Raw genomic sequence first — 21,881 nt, 5'->3', positions numbered from 1 at the left:
AAAACAATTTAATATAATATTATTAAATAAAATCTTTCCTTGGAGCCACTCCTATTACATTTTAAATTTCTTGTTTATACCATGATATGCAAAATTTACATAGAATCGCAAATATATCTTTCTAAACGAAGAGACCGTAAGCTTACAACCGTGCTCTAAAAAGTTTCAGTCGTACCAATATGTATTTATTACCTATTTATTTATCAATACAACGTTAGACCACTGTTTAAGTATTACTCAATAATACCCATCACTATTAGCAGGTGCCAAATTCAATACTGTGTTAAAATACCTTATAAAGAACTGCAAAAAAAAAAAAAAAAAAAAGGTCATTCAGAAGAAATTTGGCAGCATTTATATATCTTCTTTCCTAACTAGTTAGCCCATTTAGCAAGGCTTACGACCGTGTTTTTATATATTACACGAACCACTTCCAAGACGATATTTATCAATGTATTCACGAAGTACCGTATCAATGGTACTGGCCAATATAGGTAGATATGAAATAAAAGAGACTAGACGCTAGAAAGAAAGCTGGATGAACACACCGTGTTAAGCGTTATCAGTTGACCATCTTAATATTTCAAAAAACATTTCGTCATCTTCCAGTGGTAACTGCAGGTGCACCTTCTCTTTGAGAGCTAATATTTAATAAGATATGATATATTACGAAGAGACGTTTATATAAAACTATGCTATGCACGGGAGCTGCAAAACGGTACGATATGAAGCTTCAAGTCTCGAGGGAGGTGTCCCATACAAACGCACTCAGCTACAGATTTTAGGGTCAGGCAAACGACCTACTCCTAGCTATACGTTCCTCGACACCTCATCTCGAGGAAGGCTTAGACTCTGGCATGGACACGCCTGTAGTGACAAGCCCTACAATTTACATGCAGCCTTAATGGATATACAAATAATCCATGTCAATTTTTCAAATAGGTATAATGCCTAATTAGACGTTTCTTACATCCTAGGTTGACGTCTAAGCATGATTTCGAATTATGCAGCTATATATACTAGAAGGGTATACTTATGGGCACAAGGTCCTTTGTGCAAGACTAAGCGAATGCATGATCTAGTTACAGTCAAATGATATCTCTAGAATTCACTTCAATGAGCAAAACTAAACGTTAATCTATCATATCCAGCTACATAAATTTTGGCAAAGGGTAAACACTGCTTCAGGCAGGCAAATTGTTTTAACGGATAACAGAAAACAAGAGACTTTACTGTATAATTCTAACCTTGAATAAGAAAAGCCGCCGTTACCATTATGTAAACAACAAGCTTCGTAGCTTCTGAAGGCCTTTATTCTTTTAGGCACGTAACCTCCTCGTCCGGAAATACCTGCATATTCTAATAAAACAACTCCTAAAGAATTAACCGTTGTTATGGACAATATCTTCGTTTTCTGTTTTTATCTCTAGAACTTACGATAAGCCGCGAGCTCATCTATGTGGGTATCTGAAATGAATGTATTAGAGTATTGTCTATTCGGGAATGGAGCGAGGATCTAGCTTAAATCCCACATGTGAAGCCAGCGGCTAAAACGGCAACCTTGACTTTTCTTCGGCAGACTGCTGCCGAAGTCAGGACACAGGGCGAAACTATGCGTCCTAGTGGCGAACTCTATTGTTCTCTACGCGGCTTCCGCCGTTGCAAAAGTTAGGAAATCTAAGAGAAGGATGTGTTCTCTGGAAAGTGCAGCTGGTGCTCTCCTCTTTATAAGTGGGGCATTTCGAACAACCTCACCCCATGCCGCCCTAGTCTTGAATAGTACGGTTTCATGGGCATCATGGTCGAGGAACGGGAAGAAACGTATTAGGACCAGACGTTTACCCGAGTGAAGGGTAGGGATACCAGTCTCGAAAAGTTGCAATATGGAAGGAAAGGGTACTACTAGACTAGAGTAAACTAAAAGATTGATACCGTTCATGCTGTAGGCCTTTCGGGCTACCATTTGACACACGTAACCATTAGAAACGCGTGTTTCTAGGAGTATCCTCACAAAAGGGACATGTGTCAAGTGACATGCGCATCACATAAAAGACTAGAACATAGAATTCTATGCTTTATACGCTGAAACACACTGGAGTAGAGAAGCCGCACACCTCGCAAAAGAAACGGTAGGAGCTGAAAAACTCGGTGCCTATTTAGGACTGACGTGTGGTGAACTCGATGTTTCAAGGTGTAGAGGGGTAAGAGGCAACCTACGTGTATAAACGAAACTCAATGTAAAAAAGAACGAAAAGAGCGTTTTAATAGGGTCTAAATGGAATCAAAGCAAGTTCAGAAATAAAACAAGGTATGAATTCTATGGATGCGACAGGCAAAAGGCGCTTGCTGGAGCACCACACTAGCGTACCAGACATGTAGAAGTGTGGTCCTGTATGCGATCGACGGAAGCCACACATTAACCTCTTGTTAAAGAATTTCAACGCTGACACATAAGCGGTTTTGTTGATGTATGACAGTTAACCATAACTTACTCAAAAATTTTACGCTTCCGAATGCAAGTTCATAGACCATGTTTTCAACTTATGCTCTTATACAAGTTTCGAATGAAGCAAGTGTTTATCATACTGTGCTTAGAGTGTTATCAGTAATTAAGGAATTACGTTAAACATTATATTTTAGCATTTAACTTGGAATAGAATATATTTACAAAATAAAAACTAAAGGATCGCTAACTATTAAAGGTTATCGATTACAAATAAGCCATTTCAATGCAAATCTCGCGCAAGAACATTGTCAATTGTTGTTAGCCACCCTACGCATTTCTATAAATGCTCATGTCAATCATAATGAAGATTCTTTTAGAGCTACCGATTTTCTCATTTCCAGTATATTCAGATTATTCATTCGTTCAGGATTTCAAAGATATAGGATCTGGAAAAAAATCGTCAGTGGATTATCACCTAAGCTTAGGCATTCTTTAATAAAGACATTTACCCTATTACCAGGAAGTGGGGGAAAGCCCTTCTCGGCTTTAGTGAAATCGTCACGCTATTCTCAGATCAAAAGCTCAAAGAATAGAAAAATAAACCGAAGTTCATAGAATCTACTCATAGGGTCCAATAGTTTCGCATGGCCCTAACTTGGAGCCGTCATTAATTTAAATTGATGGCCTCAAATATAATTGTCTACATAAGGGCTATGGCTTCAATGTGGCAGATATGACAGAAGATTTAGTACATTAATGGGATTTGTACTTTTGGGTCACTTTATTAAAGCATAAAAGCACACATTAACGTCGCCTTCTAACCTAAGCCTAAGCTCAACAGTACTACATTGTTACAAATTGAAAAGAGAGACTGTGATACTTCATAACAAAGATATTAACGGCTTCAAAAATGTATTTCATACTATTAACACATCATCAGAGGGCAAAATCCTTTAATAGAGAAATACCAAACGCGTCGACTTGTCTCAGCTATTCTTTCTATGACCAGCCTTAGTGCGCTATTTACGCGCTGTCTGGAGGACCAGTCAGGATACGGTAACTTTGTAGTACTGTCTAGTTCATCTTGTCGGCATGCAGCGCGAGTAGCTGCGTTATCAACTGTTTTATACTGTGTTGGAGTCAGTCCACAGAATGTGATATTTTAAAAGCAGATAGTCGTCTTACATGAGCAGACTTCCTTTTTGTTCAATACATATGTACATTTCAACTAATAGTTCATTTGTAGATGCATCGTTATTGCTAATTCTATAATTTAGGCGTTGAAAGTTTCTTTGCTTAGATTTCCGGAGGGCTCAGCTATATGTGTTCTTCATAGACTACTAAGGGGCTACTTCTAAGAGGTCTAACATGAACACCAACTTTGAAATAACGACATTGTTATGACTGCTTTGACGATTTGTACGCCTTCATAATCCAGGCAGCTCGTCCTGTCGACGTAGTTGCCTTTGCTCATAAGTCAATAAACGATAGCTTCATGAATAATCAATGAAAAAAGATAGCTACGCAACTGTCTATACGTACATGATTCTACATACGGCATACGCGGTGCACGATGTATTTATGAATGGTCACTAAAAGCTAGAGGGCCCCCGGTTGATGTGTCTATGTTCGTGTATGTATCGTCGTCGCCAAGGAAGAGGTTAATAAAGGAGTTCAACATTCACCCTAAGGCGGAGTTGAATAGAATAAGTCGAAGCTCTTTTCTGTCGTGGTGGGCTAAATTCAGGGTGTCGAGGATCGTTCCGAGAACGTCGAGTGCACGGAGGCGAAACGCTTGCTAAGACTCGCTGATTTGGCAAGCCAGGCCGACCAGCCGCTAACGTATACATCGATGCAGGCAGCGGCCACAACGGCTACAGCGACAAGCGAAGACTACTCCAGAGGGACAGCACTTCCGTTCCTTGATAGGACGCCCTTCCTTCCGGATTAATGTCGAGCCAACGAGGACTCAACCGGAAGTCGGGAGACGGGCCAGTTGCCGCGACAATCCTTTGTATTACACGAAATCGGCACTAGCTGGGCTTTGTGAAGTCAGCCTGTTAGTTCGGCTTTGTACGGGTTACAGTGGTCGCCATAATAGTTATAGTGATCGTCATGCTAATGATAACGTCCGACGAGTGCAGGCTAACACAAAACCACTGAGTAACCCCTTTGCCAGTCGAGCAAGTCTTGTTCAATCCCGTCTGAATAAATCCCGTATTATGCCGTCTTACGTTCTCCTCTGAGACAAACCCTCGTGGCCAGTAGTTGCCTGCATGGAATGCCGTTTGCAGAAACGTTCCCACGGCCTTGTCTCTGCCATCGTCGCTGTCATAGTATCTGCCTGAAAAGTTTGAGTGCTCACTTTCAAAGAAGTGCTGCCAGCTCGCCGGCGAAAACGCAAGGTAAAGGTGAAAAAAGGCTGAGAGTTTCGTCTGTCCTGTTCAATACAGTGTGTACGTAAACAAGAACCAGGACCTAAAGGAAAAGTATTTTTCGTCAGTCCATGAATGGCGCATCAGAAAAGCGACGACGCGTGTAAAGCAGAGATAGTAGGAAGACGAACGAGAGGACGCGATGCTGCGGCCACGTCAGCATCAACCACAGCAGCTGCAGCACCAGCGGCGACATAGTCCGAGTAGCTCGATCGGAAGCGTGACCTGCTATACAAGAAGATACTTCCATAGATATACTATCTGCGTGCTACAAGCTGCCTCTTTATAAAAGTCGTTATTCATTGTGGCAGCCAATTGGTTCGCTAGCTAGCTGTGTCGTGGTCGCCTCTACCTCTCACATCCCATCCTATCGAAGTTCATATCAATCCCGGGTCCATACATACATATGTCCGCTGGGCTTTGCATCGCTTGCCACGAATATCCGCAGCCGACGCTCTTCACCACGACACACTGACGTACAGAATAAACAGAGGCCCAGAGCAGTGGCCTGTTCCCCGATCAGAATTATTCTTAGCTTTAGTGCTCCTTAGGCTGAGCTACTATTAGTGGCCATGGTTTCTTTTCCCGTTTTTGGTCGCCTATATCCTTTGACTTTTCACTTGAGCAACCATGAATCGCGTCTACCGGCGTCAGCGACTGCCAGGCATCCCGCTGTGTACCGCATATGAACTGATATTCTGGCATGAAGGCCACTCGATGTACTTTTTATTATATTACGTTTATCAAGTAGCTAGTATAGTTGGCTTGAAGGCAAAGGACAAGGACAGGCAAAAGAGGCCCGCCAGAGAAAAAAAAAAAACTAGAGCAGGAGTAGGCCGACTCATGCAGCACAGCCAGCAGTATGCAGTGCTTGAGTGACGCACAGGACCATAACGCCAAATCGCTTTTACTCGATTCCTCTTAGGCCCCCTTTTTCTTCGCTATTCTCTTGCCTTGATTTTTCTTATTTTTCCATTTTTTTCTATTCCTTTTTCCATTTAGTCTTCTACGTAGATAGTTAAAGCTCGATAATGAAACCGGTACAGAAAACCTGCGAATACGACTGCACTCGGTTGCACTGCTGGTATGCCCTGTCTGTGGACAGTCATCTGCCATCCGGCTGTCCAGGACGCCCCGGTCATGATTTAGTAAATGGAGTTACGAGCCGCGTTCAATCACTTTTTGTCGTATAACTTTCACGCTCCTATATCGGTGTATACGACTGTTGCCATCGGCTGCATGACGGCCATCCAGATCGCGATAAATATCGTTATGGCTACTCGCTCTGCCGCAAACGGCTGAGTGTTGTGACCGAAGTTCGTGTTAGTCACCGCCGTTGTCCTAGTAAAGGTATGGAAGAGCATGTTTTCATTCTTCATCCATTACACGAAATAGGAACGCATGTTAGAACTGCTTTGCCGTCCCGATAGTTTTGCGGTAGCAGTGTGGAAACATCGCTGACTGATATTGCTATTGTTTTTGACATATTTTTCATTGTAATTGGTTCCGTTATGCTACTAGCGAATTAAATTCATATTGATTGTTCTATTCGTATTTTTATCAACTTCTCTGAACAACAACTTACTCAAGATTCTCGTGCAATTAATCTTCTTTTTGCGAGACGATTGCATAAATGTTTTACCTACAGTCTGTACTGTTAAAACGTTTTACGTTGTTTTAAACACCGTGGTTGTATGTTTAGGATAATGAAAACCGCCTTTTCAGATAAAACAGGTTTGCTGGACCGGTTTAAAGGCTCTAGATAAACGCCAGCTGCCTTTTCCTCCAAATCGTAGTTGCGCAACGGAAAAAAATAAAAAAACAATCGCTTATATTGACTTAAGTTAAAAACATACTTTACTAAAAGGCGTGGGGTAAAGGATAGAGACTACTACATCTATACTTAAAATACCTAATATTCTGTGGTTGAGAACAATTCGTAATGTTAGAGGAGCTCAAAAGAAGACCGTCAAGTTGATCTTCTCAGGAAGGGGAAGCCGGAAATAAGAGTTTACATTGAGGTACTATGTAGTGGGTATTCGATAGTCAAAAACTGGAGTACTTGTGATTTGCTGCGTATACCAAAATTCTCAGACAATTAATTTTGTATGTAAGTTAATTACTGAAATTATGATTAATTGTTGTCGCCAATCGACTCTAGGCGACGTATTACTGGTGCTCATTATTACGTTATCTTTATTGAATTAGGCTTTTGGGAAACCCGAACTCAATACGTCCCGGCGGCTGATCACTGTTAGGTGATAAACTTTCTTATAATAACCTTTGTTCTCCTTATAACTGTGGTTGTAACCAACCATCTGATCACAAGTGAGAGCCCTTTATATAGAAAAAAGAATATCCCTCCCTATATATATATATATATAGGGAAACATGTAGAGTACTGTTAGTAAGAGTAATACTGAAAAAAAAAAGCCCAAGTATAACATTCGCATAACTCTAACATTGAAGAACGAAGCCCAAAAACTCATCTCAGATGAATATCAAGACACTGTGTCATTTCATTGTCAGCAGTCGAGAAACAGCGTTACTTCCTATAGGAGTGAAGGCCATTATCGAGAGGCCATCTTGCTCCCGATAAGGACTAATAATAATAGTTATTCAAATTGTTAATGTTTTGTCGAAGGCCTAAGAATATGGCTCATTTAAAGTGTTGTTTCTCATTTCGCTTTTGTCCTTTAGTGCGTATTGGCTATTTCGAACTGGAAAAAAATATGTTTGAAATGTACTACAATGTGTGGGGTAATACATGGTATGGTAGCAGGTTTCGTTGTGCTATTCAAAGTAAATGTACAAATACTTGTTAACGAACTATTCATATATAACCATGACACACGGTCTCAAAGCCCTCATATGCTCGTAGTTTAAAACTGCCGTACACCGTTCACGTTACGTAATAGCAGGTAGGCGTTCTGAATAAACTTGAAATAGATATTTTGTCTTATAATGCAGGATTATATCTAAAATTATTTCTTTGTTAATACACAATAGTAACTTGTAGGGCAATGCATTTTTAAGAATAAAAAATAATAGGGAATTTTCGTTCGATGACGTAGCCACACAGAAATGACTAAGTGTTTGTAAAGAACTTTTCCCAGGTGTTGTGAACGACTACAATATTACATGCTTACCTATACGGGGTTTAAAACGCTGGCATAGTGTGAATTTGCATCATGTCCTGCAACAAAACAGGTCATAGGGACATGCAGCTCTGACAACCGCAGTAAAACGGTTCTTTCTTGTTTTGCGTTTAATATTAACAAGCAGTAATAGATAACTCCAAAAAGTCTGCCTAAGCTTTTAGATTTGATCTTTAGAAAATGCCGATTAATTTGCTGTTTTTTTTTGTTTTAATTTCCGGCAGGTGTTTGATAATCGACGTACGTTGGGATCGACCTTTAAGTATGACCGTCACCAAAACTTTGTTTAAGAACCCTGGCCGTATTTCCACTTACGTTCTCTGGAGATGTTTTTGTTTCAATAATCGGATGTCGCGTTTAGTAACGGTGAGTATGGCTCCCTCGTCTAGCCCTGGACCGTTTGAGAAGCGTTGGTTACGTTCCAACATGTCTTCTACGAATGGTCTAAGCACTAAGATTAATGATAACTCATGGTGTATATTGATTGTTGACAAATCATTGATCGTTTTTAGTGCTAGAAAAGCTTTTTTAATATTTTAAAATGAAATTACTGAATAGGTTATATGCCATTTTGATTCATGACTTTCTGCCGTTTTCTGGTATCGCCGCAATCCTATTACTGTGTAACTCCTTGACTTCTGGATGATTCTGGGTAAGAAACTGAAGAACTCCACTGAAACTAAATTAGCATGATTAAGGGAATTCTGCAGGGATCAAAATGAATGATGGTCTGATGGTGCAAGATTCGGACAATATAACGGATGCGTTACAACTTTCCACCTAAGTCCTTTCGATGTTTGCCGGGTAGCTAAATATATATTCAGCCTGGCATTGTGGTCATGGAAGACAACGCCTTTTATTCATTACTTCCGGTAGATTCTTTCAATAGTTTATTACAATCATGTTAGCTGCCAGTAAGGGGTCCGGGTCAATCGGTTTGCTAGATGGCAGCAAGCCATTACGGATAATTCCTTTACAAATCCACCAAACACATTCCGTTACTTCCTTTGCCGTTACAGGTTATGGAGCGTATTTTTTGTTTTTATCTGCGCATTATTGTGTTAGCTCATCTATTTTTCATGAGCCGTGCTGAAGCGCTTTAAAGTGGGATTGATTTCACTGTGTTTACACAGAATTTTTTTTTTTTATAACCATTCTTTTTCTAACGATGATTGTAGCATCTTCTCATCTCAGAGCTACTCATGCGCCGGTTTTGCTTAAGTTTCGCAATAATTTTAGTAGTTTTTTCTACAATTACAAAAAGTACCTTTGAGAAACTCAACTATCTTTAAGCCGTTCCATCCGTTAACGCATCCTAACCATAAGACAAACTTGTTTAATGATCCTGGGCAGCGTTTGTGATTTTATCAACATGAAATTGTAAGGTATCCATTCGTGTGCAGGACAGTTTACCTCAGTCCCCAACAAGCGCACCCAGATAACGTTAGAAAATCTACTAACATCTTTTAAGTAACACCAACGCTGACGGCGAGTCATTACCTCTTACTTAGTTAGCCCAATGTAGAAGGATTTGACTACTTAGAGCTTCGCACTTTCTAAATAACTAAGTAGATTTTTCTTTTATCTAGATTTCATATCTAGATAGAAGGCCAGCCTTGGGTTGTATTTGTTTAAGGTCACTTGACATCCAACAACTTGATGGAAATTTATTGGGCCGGTAGAGTCTGGCCAAAAAAAAATACTTATCCCAGCACAACAGTCGGACGCCGACGCAGTATTTTACCGCTGAAATATGAAATTGATGCAAATATCGATATGACAGATATCGTCTGAGAAAATAAAAGATTATGTTTCAGTTCAGGAAGTGAGGAGACATATTGTTCTCACCAATCGCATCATAGATAAATAAATTAAAAATAACATATAACCTATTGGTATGATAAGTTAAGTATAATAAACACTGAATTAGTTACTTTGGACTTCTTCGCCGTGGTTCAAAGTTACTCAAACGTTTCCCATTATATCGGAAGGGCTTATAGCAGCATCTTGGCCAAGCTAAGGCTCCGATCATTCAGTTGATATATGCCAAAGAACAAACATGAGCTACAACACATCGATACTATAGGTTACCTGTACTTATATGAAATCAAGTATCTTGCCAGAATTTAAACTTGATTTGCCGTTCTTTCAGTGCAATTAACCCTATGAGATTGCATTGGACGGCGCTCATCTGACGACCCGTCATGCTTGAGATCTTGAACGAAGAGCGGCAAGTAAAAGTTTTCTACCCTGAATTTACATCCGTTGAAAATAGCTAATGCAATTTTCTGAAATACATATTCTGACATATACACCCGCCTTTGATCAACGGCCTTTCTTTATCGTTTCCTCGAAATCAGATGCATCAAAAAACATAACAACTTCTCAACATACAGATTATAGATATAGTTTAGTACACGTTTTGCCAGGGAACAATGCGATCCTATTGAAAGTTGCAGCATTTACATTTTAACGTGTGTCCACTGGCACGCGCGCGTGCACAACGGCAAATAGTCAAAACTGTTAGGTCAGCTAAGAAGAAGATGTTGCCAAGAGGACCGCAACTAGTGTGACATGGAGAACACAATCGTTTTTAGAAGTCAAAACCCTAAAGGTAAGGAGAAACGCAAATCCTGAAGTTAGAGGCGTTCTATTGAGACACGCCCTCGAGCGTTTATCGACTCGGAGCGAGATTGCCCCCAGAACCACAAGCCGCGACACCTCCGAGTAAATTTTACGAAATTACCGTCTGACCGTCGTCAATGCCCATTCTAATGTTAGAAAGTCATCGCAGAAAATAGGACCACTTCGAGAAAACGCTTTAAAGGCAAGAGGACGTCTCCGGCGCTTCCAAATCTAGCAGCCTTCTTCGTGCAGCTACTAGCGGGTTTACGAACTTAAACGGCGTCTTGTTGCAAAGAACAGCGATTCAAAAAAATTCTAGTCGTTCTTAAAGCCGGTCATAGTCCAGAAACCGAGGAAAACAATGAAAAATCGCGCATTCGGATCGCAATGGGTGCGGAAAGAGATACTTACGCCATGTCATGTAAACTCCATAGGACTAATAAAGCATTCCGAAGGCGTGTACGTGGCAGCAAATGCCGCCTCACAAATAGTGCTTTTGTATGCTGGTCCGAATGATAAGCAAACATCTATGATGCGTAACAAGCTTGGAACTAAGCTCCTCGTGTTTGAGGTACTGCTCTTCTTGCAACAGCTTTAATCAAATAAGATAGTTGAAGCGTGTTTGATCCGCAATGGGCGTTTGGAAAGTGTATCTTACATGCTCCCTTATTTAACGCTTATTTACGATATGGACAGTTACCGACAAGCCAGAGTGAAACTTCCCCGAGCGTCAAAGGAAAAGACAACCAAGAGACCTCATATTCATGGTAAGCCATCATGAGGAAGAGTTGCTGCAACAAGCTCCTGGCTCATCCTATCACAGGTTTCGGGAAACTTATTTATATATCTCGGTTGAACGGCATGGATTTCATACAAGCCGTTCCACCACGTACTGCTGCAGGGAGTATACCGTGTCTGTCATAGACCAAAACAGGCACTTTTTGCTATGTTCGCGGATTTAGGTCGGCGTTTGATATGGCTCGGAGAGATTTTTCCATAAAGATTCATTCAACATTTTCATAAAGCATATAGGACATAGTGTCCTACAGAATATGCTGTCCTTAATCAAGACGATATAGAAAGAAAACTCGGTGAGCGTAGATTATGGAGTAGCCCGGCTGCAACCCTACATCTAATCAACTGGCATTGTCCAAGATAACAACATGACTTTTCTATTCCTTACTGCTAAATGGCTTGCCATGTCGCGTTCTAGATCAGATGCCGACGATTTGCCATCTTAGGAAGAAGCCTTAGAAGTATCATGCTTAGCAAATGAAGTTACGGTGTTAGGTGGATCACGATAAGCCGTTGGTGAACATGGACTAGGCAGGGTCCATGAAGCCTCGGCGTTGAGGCCGGACACGGTTCACATAGACAGAACGATCTTAAAGCACGTGAGTAACTTCAAACATCTGGAGTGATCTTGCCTATGAACAAGCGAATCTTTGCCGAGTACACCTCAGACAGAGAACGGCGAGCGATGGCTACGAGTGTGACAATGCGTAAGCCTTAGACACTCTTCACTAACTTTGCTACAAATACCAGTACTTCTTATTACCTGGGAACACCTCTTATTAAATCAGCTTAAAATACTTAACCGAGTCAATACTCCGCTTTCAATGTGCGCCATGAGCCAGCATCCTTTATCGTTAAAGCTTGCGCTTTCTAAACCATATACTGGAACTTGTAGAAGAATTGAGATGCAAATTCAAGCTCCTCATCACCTCTACTTATTCGAAATTAATTCACCCATGAGAAAGAAAGGTGATGGAAACTGATCTTAATTTTCACAATGCGGGAGCGATAACTAACGAAGCCTGGACGAACCAGCACGTAGTTACACGTTTTGCAACACATAAGCCTCACGACATTATATGTAAGGCAATGGCTTTTCAGGAGCTATGCATATCCGCGCGGGATGCGGCGCAATATGTCTCAGGTACCATGCGGCGTTATACGCCGCCGTATTTCGTAGAGCATTCGTTCTAATCGGGCACCCCGAACTTTGAAATTCTGTAGCCTATATCGTTTTGCTGAAACTGCTTTCATCTGTAGCTTTTTTGTTGGTTTTAGCTTAAACTCATTCAGTGGACGTTGCTGGCAAATCACAATACAACAACAGACAGAACAATTGGGTATGTATGCTAATGTAAAAATAAGCGGTATGCCTGAATTCATATTTATATGCCGTAAGTTTTATCTGCAAAAAGATTGTGATATAGCACTTCAGTTGAGGATTTCAGGCATTTGTCACTCGCAATCAAGATACTTAACCCGACCGTCCTTACTTCTGCGTTGCCCCTAAATCTTTGCCCAGCTGATTTTTATCATAAAATTTTACCAGCACGGTAAGTTACCGTATCGTATTATATATGCTATGCACGTATAATAAGAGGTGAGAATAGGGGATCACGCTTGCCGCTCATTACCAAGTTCCTAGCAGGCTAGAAGGGAAGGAGCCTTCGAGTTTATCATTCATTTTCACGTCGAACAAGTGAGATGCCTTTGAACAAGAACTAGGCGAATGCTTTCTTTCGGATGACGTTAGCCCGCTCACGAAAACCTTCGAATGTGTGAGAACGAAAAAAGAGCCTTTCGAGGACTTTATCAAGATTAACCGGGTCCTCATGGACTATTTGAATTTCGATAACGATTACACTATTTTTTTGTCTGATATCTAGAAAACAGTAAAATCAGATATCTTCGCAAACTTTATCGCAGCGGCACATCCGATGTCGAACGGTACCTTAATTAAGGCGGTTCGACGCTACACATCAGAAGATAACGACGTGAATAAAAAACGTTTTCCATCTTTTACGTCCAATATTTAAGCTCTCAGGACTTGTTTCAGTTTCTGGTATACCTACTTGCTTGTGTACTACCCTAGTTTTTCCTTGAAGAAAGGTAACGTGGCCCTTACTTAAGCTGTTTGGTGTAACTTCTGAGTAGCAAATTCTTGCATCTCGTCACCCATGCGCTGCCGGCCCAGCCCCCACTTTATACACATTCTTGTCAGATCACGAGGCAGCAGGGTTGCGTTGCGAAAGAAGTACAGAAAATGCTGGACGACGACGTACGACAAATACTGAGCCCTTTTCTAGCCCCTAAGTTTCATTTTTCTCTTCGGAAACAAGCCGAAAACTTGATTCGATTTTGTACGAATTATCGCAGGTTTATAGGTTAAATACGCTTTTAATGAGCAGGCTTCAGAATAAGTTGTAACACCGAATGGCTCCGGTTCCTTTAAATGATGTTATAGTGTCCTTAAAAAGAGTTAAAGAACATTTGTATCACCTTCGTTAAGTATTTTCTCCTTTCGACACTATGGGTCTACGCCCCAAGACGTTGAATCTTTGTCATAGGGTTTCTGCATAGGGCATCTCCTTTGATTTAATAATCGCTATAGACGCCCTGAAGTCTCATGCCGTCAGCTGCAAGGTTTCCTAAGGCTTGCGTTATATTATTGTCTATTTGTACGGATTTCGCCAGTATAACTAAGCTGCTGTACGTTTTGGTTAGAAGCGAACCGTCAGGTCTTCGAGGCCACTTTGCACCATAAAGCGTCTCTTGCTGTGAAAAAGGCTCTTACAGACAGGAGAGATTTGCAGCACTTCAAAGAGAGTTTAACGACCAAAATGCACGCCGATTTAAGTGGCGCCGGGCTAGGCGCGTTTCTTGCCAATGCAAAGGAAATGAAGAACTTATGGTACTGTACGCTAATAAACGAGTTTCGGCTCAGGGTACATAAGGGGTTCTGAGGACGAATGCTTGGTTATCATCAAGGCGATAAAGAAATTTTATTTCTGTAAACGTAGCCATGTGCGCAGGCCACTGTGTGTAGTTGGCTGAAGTATCTGCAAAGTGAAAGAAACGCCGGTTAGCTCGTGAGATCTTGGTGTTGCTTAAATACACTTTCGTGTTCGAGACCGGAGCGATACAGCGAAACGTAGCGCCGACGCCCTACAATATTTGCACGCTCTAATATACTGTAGCAAGACCATGAACCGGAGCGGTCTTCGGATCTATTACAATGCGGCAAGTGGCAAGCCCGCCTTGGGCTCCGGTGCCGAGCACGCAGGCAGCAAGGTTGCTCTGGCATAAAAGGATGGCAAGCTCATCGAACCTGATATTGCGTGAAACTATGCTTCACCATTTCGGGTTTCGAGGTCCTTAATCAGATATTCGCCGACCCAGCAGTGTTCGTTTTCTGATGCTCAAGTCATCGGGACCTGAAAGAAACCGTTCACCAATTTTTGCTACCTTCCGGAGCGCGGAGTATGTTCACAGCTACAGAGTTTCCCGAAAGAAAATGCCGAGCCGTAAGCGTTAGCTGTCTTCGACGCCGATCTGCGATACGGCCTTTCATCAAAGTCGGTCTGGATTTAATGAAGTCGCTACGTGTCACGGGACGTGATTTCTCGTCCGTTTTAAGGATAGACTACTGTACTTGCTTCGTTTACTTTTTTCCAGCTCGTCAGGTAACAGCCTGAGTCCTGCAAAAGGTACTGGCTGCCCCTCAAGATCGTTACAAGACCATAGACGAAGTCACGATGGACTACACAAGCTGCCTCTGGGGTGGGTAAAATGAGTAGTATTTAATAAGTTTCGACATTTTCCATGTGAGGCTACAGGTCGTTTACAAGCATAAAGGCTGCTGGAGCTGACAATCCGCATAACTACGGAGATGCTATATGTGCGGTTGATAGAGCTGCCCGGCTTCTCCATTTCCCAACGTCTGCACGAATCGCCTTCATGATGAGCACTACCAGCAAGGCCATAGGTACAATCAGTTTGAATTGCTTCATGCGGCCGAAGAAGTATTGCGCGATGAGTTTCATAATCATGGTTAGTCCAACTGCCTGGTCTGTCTTTATCCGAGCTTTATGAGGCGGTCCACATTACGCCTTGCCAGCAAAGACTAGTCCCTAAAATAATATTCCTTTGGTAGCGGCCGCTTTGGCCTGGAAGGCCCTTCCTCCTACGCTGCCTTCGCCAACGCATCCTTAAACCTTGCTCATATGCAAGGGAGTGGCGAGAAGCGGGTCGCGCGGTGCACTCACTTATCAATGAAGCGGGTTAGGGCAGCGACATGTTTTCTACTTACATAGAATATATAAAAAAAAATTCGGCCCGCTATGGCAGTCGTCTGCTATGGCAGGCTATCGTCTGATATCGTAGTTAAGTGAAACGGAGCCGTTATTATTATTACGATTCCGACCAGCTATGGATATATAATGCTCTCCAGCCGGTCGGGTTATCGCTAATCATTACCACGGTAACTAGCAATTATATATACCTATATATAACATAGTCCAGTTTTAGCGTTTGTCTTTCGAAACATAGTCTGATATTTTAGAACGGTTATCTCTAGTGTTATTTGCTGGCGATTATAAATTATGCGAAGCAATCCATTGGGTTGACGCATCCCATAGCGTAGGAAATTAAAAAGTTCAGTGCTCCTAGTAAATATTTAACAACAAGCAGTACCACTAAATCAACGATGCAATCACGATTAGGATTTACCCAGTACCCAGACTAATTCGCGCTATTATATATCTAATACTATTATTAGACAACTCTGCAGTTTATCCAACCCCTACATAATGACTGCGTATAGGCCCATAAGTGTTGGGGGCAGCATTTCTGCTAAAATTTAGGGAGATACGGTCCAGATCTCAGAATTGATCAGGCGCCATGGTACCTTGTTTTCTGGGGGAACACATACGCATTCGTACGATAGATTACTACTCACTTCTAGTGAGTACCTTCCACTTTGTCTTTTATACGTTTAGCCTATACAGCATCTTTCGTCAGAATTGCTTATTGTGCGTCTTTCGGCTATAGACATTAACTTTACATACAGCCTTAGATATCAGATCACAAGAAATCTTTCGCTTCGTCAGCGTCAAAGGACCTCAAATAATCTCGCTATACTTTTACACATTTATCTTCTTTCTTTTTTTTTTTTCTTCGAAACGGGTTCGTTCACGGCCATCACTACCAAGGCCAGATATTAGGAGCCTGCTGTTCCTACATTAGGGAAGCATGCGTAAGGAATATCTGAAACTATAGAAAGAAGAGAATTAGGCCGCTCCTTCCGCTTAGTTTCCACGTAGTCGTTTCTACTTTACGTCGACATCGACAGACGCGAATAGTCGAACCATTTTCGATGTGTGCAAGACATGGACCTTGGTGTGCAGCGTACTTTTCCATCTTCCTTTTAGTGTCTCTACCGCTACAATAGCCGCCGGCGCTGCTGACGCAACTACGTTCTTTGCTAATAGTGTTTATGCGCGAATGGTAACTCCCTTCAATCCTACTGTCTTATCACTCTTTCTCATTTTTGTTATTTTCTGCCTCCTCGTTGTACGCCATCGTACCGCACCGAATGTCTAAGCTTTCTGTTTTAGTCGTCTCAGTTGCAACGAGCTTCGTCGCGGTTCGCTGTTCTGCGACTGCTGTTTCTAATTGGTGGCATGATGGTTTTTCCGCTACCTGGGCCTCTAACGCCAATTGTTGGTCCATTGTGCCACAACGATTAGGTGTTGCAACGAACCTTGATCGCTCCAAGAAGAAGCGATGGACATGGAAAACTGTTGCGCTGCTGCTCGCGTACTGCTGTCAATATCAACCACGGCGGTCACAATGGAAAAGAACCGACAGCAATAATGGAGACCATTTTCTGGATTGGACCGATTGAAACGAAGCGGCTACGGGGTTGTTACTGTTGGTGACGCGGCTAAGTTCAAATTTTTCTGTCCTATTCCTTCTTCTAACCACACACTGCGTTATTACTCTTTTTCTCTGTAGTTCTCTGCCAAATAACTAGAAAAATCAATATTATAATCATTGTCATGAACGCTCGTACTGCCTCTGACCACGATGCCACAATGTACATAGATGGTAAAGTTCGCTTATTTATTTAAGTAAACTCATCGTAATGTATCTGTCGCAGGCGAGGCTTGAAGTAGCGATTTTTGTCGTTTCCAGCTAACGATTTAAGCGTCGCCTTGTGACGCGCCCAGCGAGGAAAGCCGCAGATGTACGCAAGTACACATAAAAAAAAAAGTCGCGAACCTGAACCGAAAAAAATACTAATAATATACTATATAATTGTGCACGTGTTCATGTGTGCAGTGCGCATCTACGCTTATCGCGTGTAGAACATTTTCGTCTACAGCCATAAATTGTACCATACTGCCACAGTTGCGGTAGAACAGCACGTACTTACGCTGCTATAAGCCAAACCATCAAATCTGCTGCGAAAAAGCATTGCACATCGTCAAGTGACCTATAAACAAATTAACTTATATAGTGACTTCATGATGATTTCAAGCAACGATCAATGTTTTTCCATGCACCTCATCTGATTTTAGTTTTCTAATATCGTCACTAGTATATCTTAGGACGTACGAGGAACTGAGCGACAAATGGTTCGTTTGATCATAATCAAGCACAGGAACGCAAATATACGTTTATTAAAATGAAGCTTCGTAATTTTATTGTTCATTTTTTTTGTATCTACACGTCGTTTGTGGCTAGTCATCATATATTCTCAAAGTTTAGAATACCTCCATAATTTGTATGCTCATAGATATAGACCTGTGTATTATATAATCATACAAGCAGTCATCATTTTTTTCTTTTCCAATATCAACTATTACACATATATTTTGAACAGGTTATATATTCTGATGCTCTTCTGTGTTAGTCACTAGTGCGGGATGTTGCAATATCATTAACACCTAGCTAGAAAAAAAAAAATCTCATTTATCGACGATTCACGTCCATCTTCTCTCTGATGGTAAGTACCACTTTGTAGGTTTTTCATCGAAACATAGTACACAAATAGATTTTATTTCTGTTGTTATTACTATTGCTTCGTGAAAATCTATCGGAAAGTGAGATTTTCCCATCCGAGCAATCCAAGACTTGTCAAAAAGTTTCCATGTCACCTTGCGTTTGATCGACAGATCATCATTGATGAAACGAGTAGTAGGTACCTAGATTTCTTTACGGTGCTTTAAGATCTGTGCCATTGTAAACAGCGAAGAAAAACTATATTTATATTCGCTCAACTTTCTGCACATACACTGAAGTGTTTAAGGAGTAAACTCGATCAACAAGTTCTTAATGCCCTAAACGAACTGCGGGCGAAAAAGAACTTACCCTGTGGGGTAGATCATAGACCGTGTCGTAAACGGGCAAAATTATTATTTTTTGCTTAAGTTTAATAGCTATTTTTGATGCTTTTTTTTTTAGATCTGTACAACAAGCTAAATCTATTTTGGTATTGTCAGTTAAAGAAAATTGGTCGAACATTATCTAACTAACAGTGTTATTTCAACCATAAATGCGATGGTATCATTTAAAATAATTACGTTTATTGAGCCGTTCGCGTCATTGTTAGTGTTAGTCTGATAGCCAGGCGAATGAAGCAACCTAAATACACTTGATGAAATATTTACATTTATTATATTAAAGAAAAAGACAAATGGCACTTGCCAGTGTTGGTACGTTCAAATTATGTGAAAAGTCTGACAAACCGTAGAAGTTATGGAATTAGATCTGGATTATGGAACAGGTTACCATTGCTTTTCTTGCAGTTCAATGAAGCACAACTATAAAACCTTACTATATATAAAGGGTAATATACATATAGTGAAAGTTTCAGGTAAAGAAGAAAAAACGCGAAGATTGGCATGGTGGATAACAACTCAGATGATACTAGCATAGTTGGGGAACATTGTTTTGTACACGTTCATAATTCCAACGATTCGAATCGAGCAATTTCGAAACCGCGAGGCTAACCGGTAATACACTGGTTGAATTTTCTGAATTAAGCTTAATTGAAGATCAACAAGAAAGGATCAGGCCACGTAGGTAAGGAGTGATGAGAAAAAAAAATGCCCAAAGACTAAAAAAAAAATGGTAACTAAAACTAAAGCGAATTCTATGGAGCTAATCAATTGGATGCAGAATCCAGAGAACATCAGATGATTTCTCTGGTACGTGGGCCACAAGGGAAAACAACTCATGCAGAAGATATCTTTCTTAGGTTGCATAGAACATCGTAATAACAAACAAAATGATCAAAGGTGCATATAATTTTCACGATCAATACTCGAATATCAAAAATACATCCACTGTTTCAGGAAGCAATATAATGATTTTGAGACAAAGATCAAATCTGTTAATGTCAAAGTACAGACATGAATGACGCAAAGCTGCCCACGAAATGCTCGAGACCAAACGTCATTTCAAAGTTCATTTGACTGAATCTATTAATAGGATCAATGATTCTTCAATAGAAAGCTACGATAGAGTAATGAACCTAATCATAATCAGAATACTCTTTGACGATATCTGTAAAAAAAACCCCAATATTGAACAGAACAATTTTCCCGAGGCGTTTTACGGTCTGACCTTTGACAACCTTCGCTTGTCTTGATTTCTAAAGAATTGCAAGACTGTTAACAAAAACTAGTAGAGATTTAGAATGGGTAAACACAATGCTAGGCTTTAACTCTTTTAGATTTGAGAACGTCGTTCGACAGCATCAACGGAAAACGCTCAGTCATTGCGCTATCCAACATCGGCCAATATGATAACACAATTATAAAACTCGTCGACTTGGTTAATAGAGACTTGGTTAGAGAGATTTGGTTAACAGAGACTGAATAATAACCGAATAAACACCGAAACTTGATTATGTAATTTGTTCTTTGTTTTTTTTTTAACATATCTATGCAATTAATTTGCATGGGTTGTGTACGAGCATTAAAATGCCAGTTACTCAGCAAAAGAAATTAACTTAGAGACAATATCATTCCACAGATAACAGAATTGACTGAGTGTAAACAATTTCAGTATAGGTAAAACTAAAATACTGGACGCTGAAATTAGGCAGAGCAATCAAACGAACTACTGAAAGCATTTTCGTAATTGTTTTACTGCTCAATTGCACCAGTCACCTTCGCAACAATAAGTGACTGTGATTGCCCACACGTACAACAAATGACTCAGCAAACCGATCTCAAATGAAACATACAAAAGTACGAATTAAAAAATATATCAACCAACCTTTTTTCTCGTTAATGCAATTTAATTTGTCATCTGAAATAGTCCTATGCGGTCTTAACTTAGGTCTTAGGACGAATACACAACTTGGAAAAGGGCTTTGAAAATATTATTAGGATGGATGCACCATTTACAAAGCGCTGACACAATCGTGCTGTCTGAAAAGTGTTAATTTTTATAGTTTTTACGTGTATACGATGGCCAGAAGCTTCTCTAAATACCCATAAAACTCGCTATGAGCTTTATACATAAGTTAAGAAGTTTAGCCATCACCTAGCCCAACTATCATCGGAATCTGTACAGCTTCGAGGCGGCTTGTAAACATAAAACGAGTTGATGCCTATTTAACCTTCCAACCTCCCAAAATTACTTCAATAACCATTAGATGTACATATAGACGGCACTTAATATTCAGTTAAAAATGAGCTTTGTCAGAGTAGATCATGTAAAGACAGGGTAGGCCTTCTTACTTCAATGGTAAACTTTTATGGAAAACTAATGGCATCTCAAGCTGTAGCATTTCATCAGCACAAACCGTCCACGATGCTATATCTATTTGCTGCAATCTATTTACACCGTGAACTCGGCCATAATAACAACAACTCGGAGATAAGCCAGCGATATAACGCGTCATGTATTGAGCATATAGCTAAAGGATGACATGATTCAAAAACATATGTTTGTAAGACGCGATTAAGTTCACGTAACAAGTTAACACACAAAAGCGTGTCGTGTAATAGTCTTTGTCGTCGTTGTTCATTGAGACGCTTAAGTTTCGCTAAATTCACGAAAAAAAAAAAGAGATTCTAATAACATACATTCACCCACATGATAATCATGGTGTACCGTCGAGACGCCTTATATAGGCCTTTTATTCTACTTCTAGCGTCTAGCAGCAGCTGTAAGCGAAGTCCTTTCGCTTCATCCGAATCATGAATTAAAGGTGTAGCTCTTGTACGTCTATTTGAGAGACCATACTATTGAAAATACGAAATCATCAAATTTAATAATTGTTTCAACCATAAATAGGAGGCTTATTCGAATTTCTTATTTGTAGAACTAGCAGAAAACTTCACGACCTCATCAAAAGGGAGCTCTGTTAGTATGCAATATGAAATAGGTCCATCTGTATACATA

At 40.6% G+C, this 21,881-nt stretch overlaps 1 long non-coding RNA gene across 1 annotated transcript; it reads left to right on the top strand.

Annotated features, from left to right (window-relative positions):
• The first annotated feature begins 6,069 nt into the window (after positions 1-6,069).
• Positions 6,070-20,381, top strand: LOC147756336 (uncharacterized). Its single transcript, XR_015326895.1, has 3 exons — positions 6,070-6,231; positions 8,264-8,405; positions 19,339-20,381. It is a non-coding gene; the product is annotated as an uncharacterized LOC147756336 (long non-coding RNA).
• The last annotated feature ends 1,500 nt before the right edge of the window (positions 20,382-21,881 follow it).

Source organism: Varroa destructor, unplaced genomic scaffold, assembly GCF_002443255.2.
Source record: "Varroa destructor unplaced genomic scaffold, Vdes_3.0 BEIS01000004.1, whole genome shotgun sequence".
Lineage (NCBI taxonomy): Eukaryota > Metazoa > Arthropoda > Arachnida > Mesostigmata > Varroidae > Varroa > Varroa destructor.
This window is presented reverse-complemented; position numbering and strand designations above follow the sequence as displayed.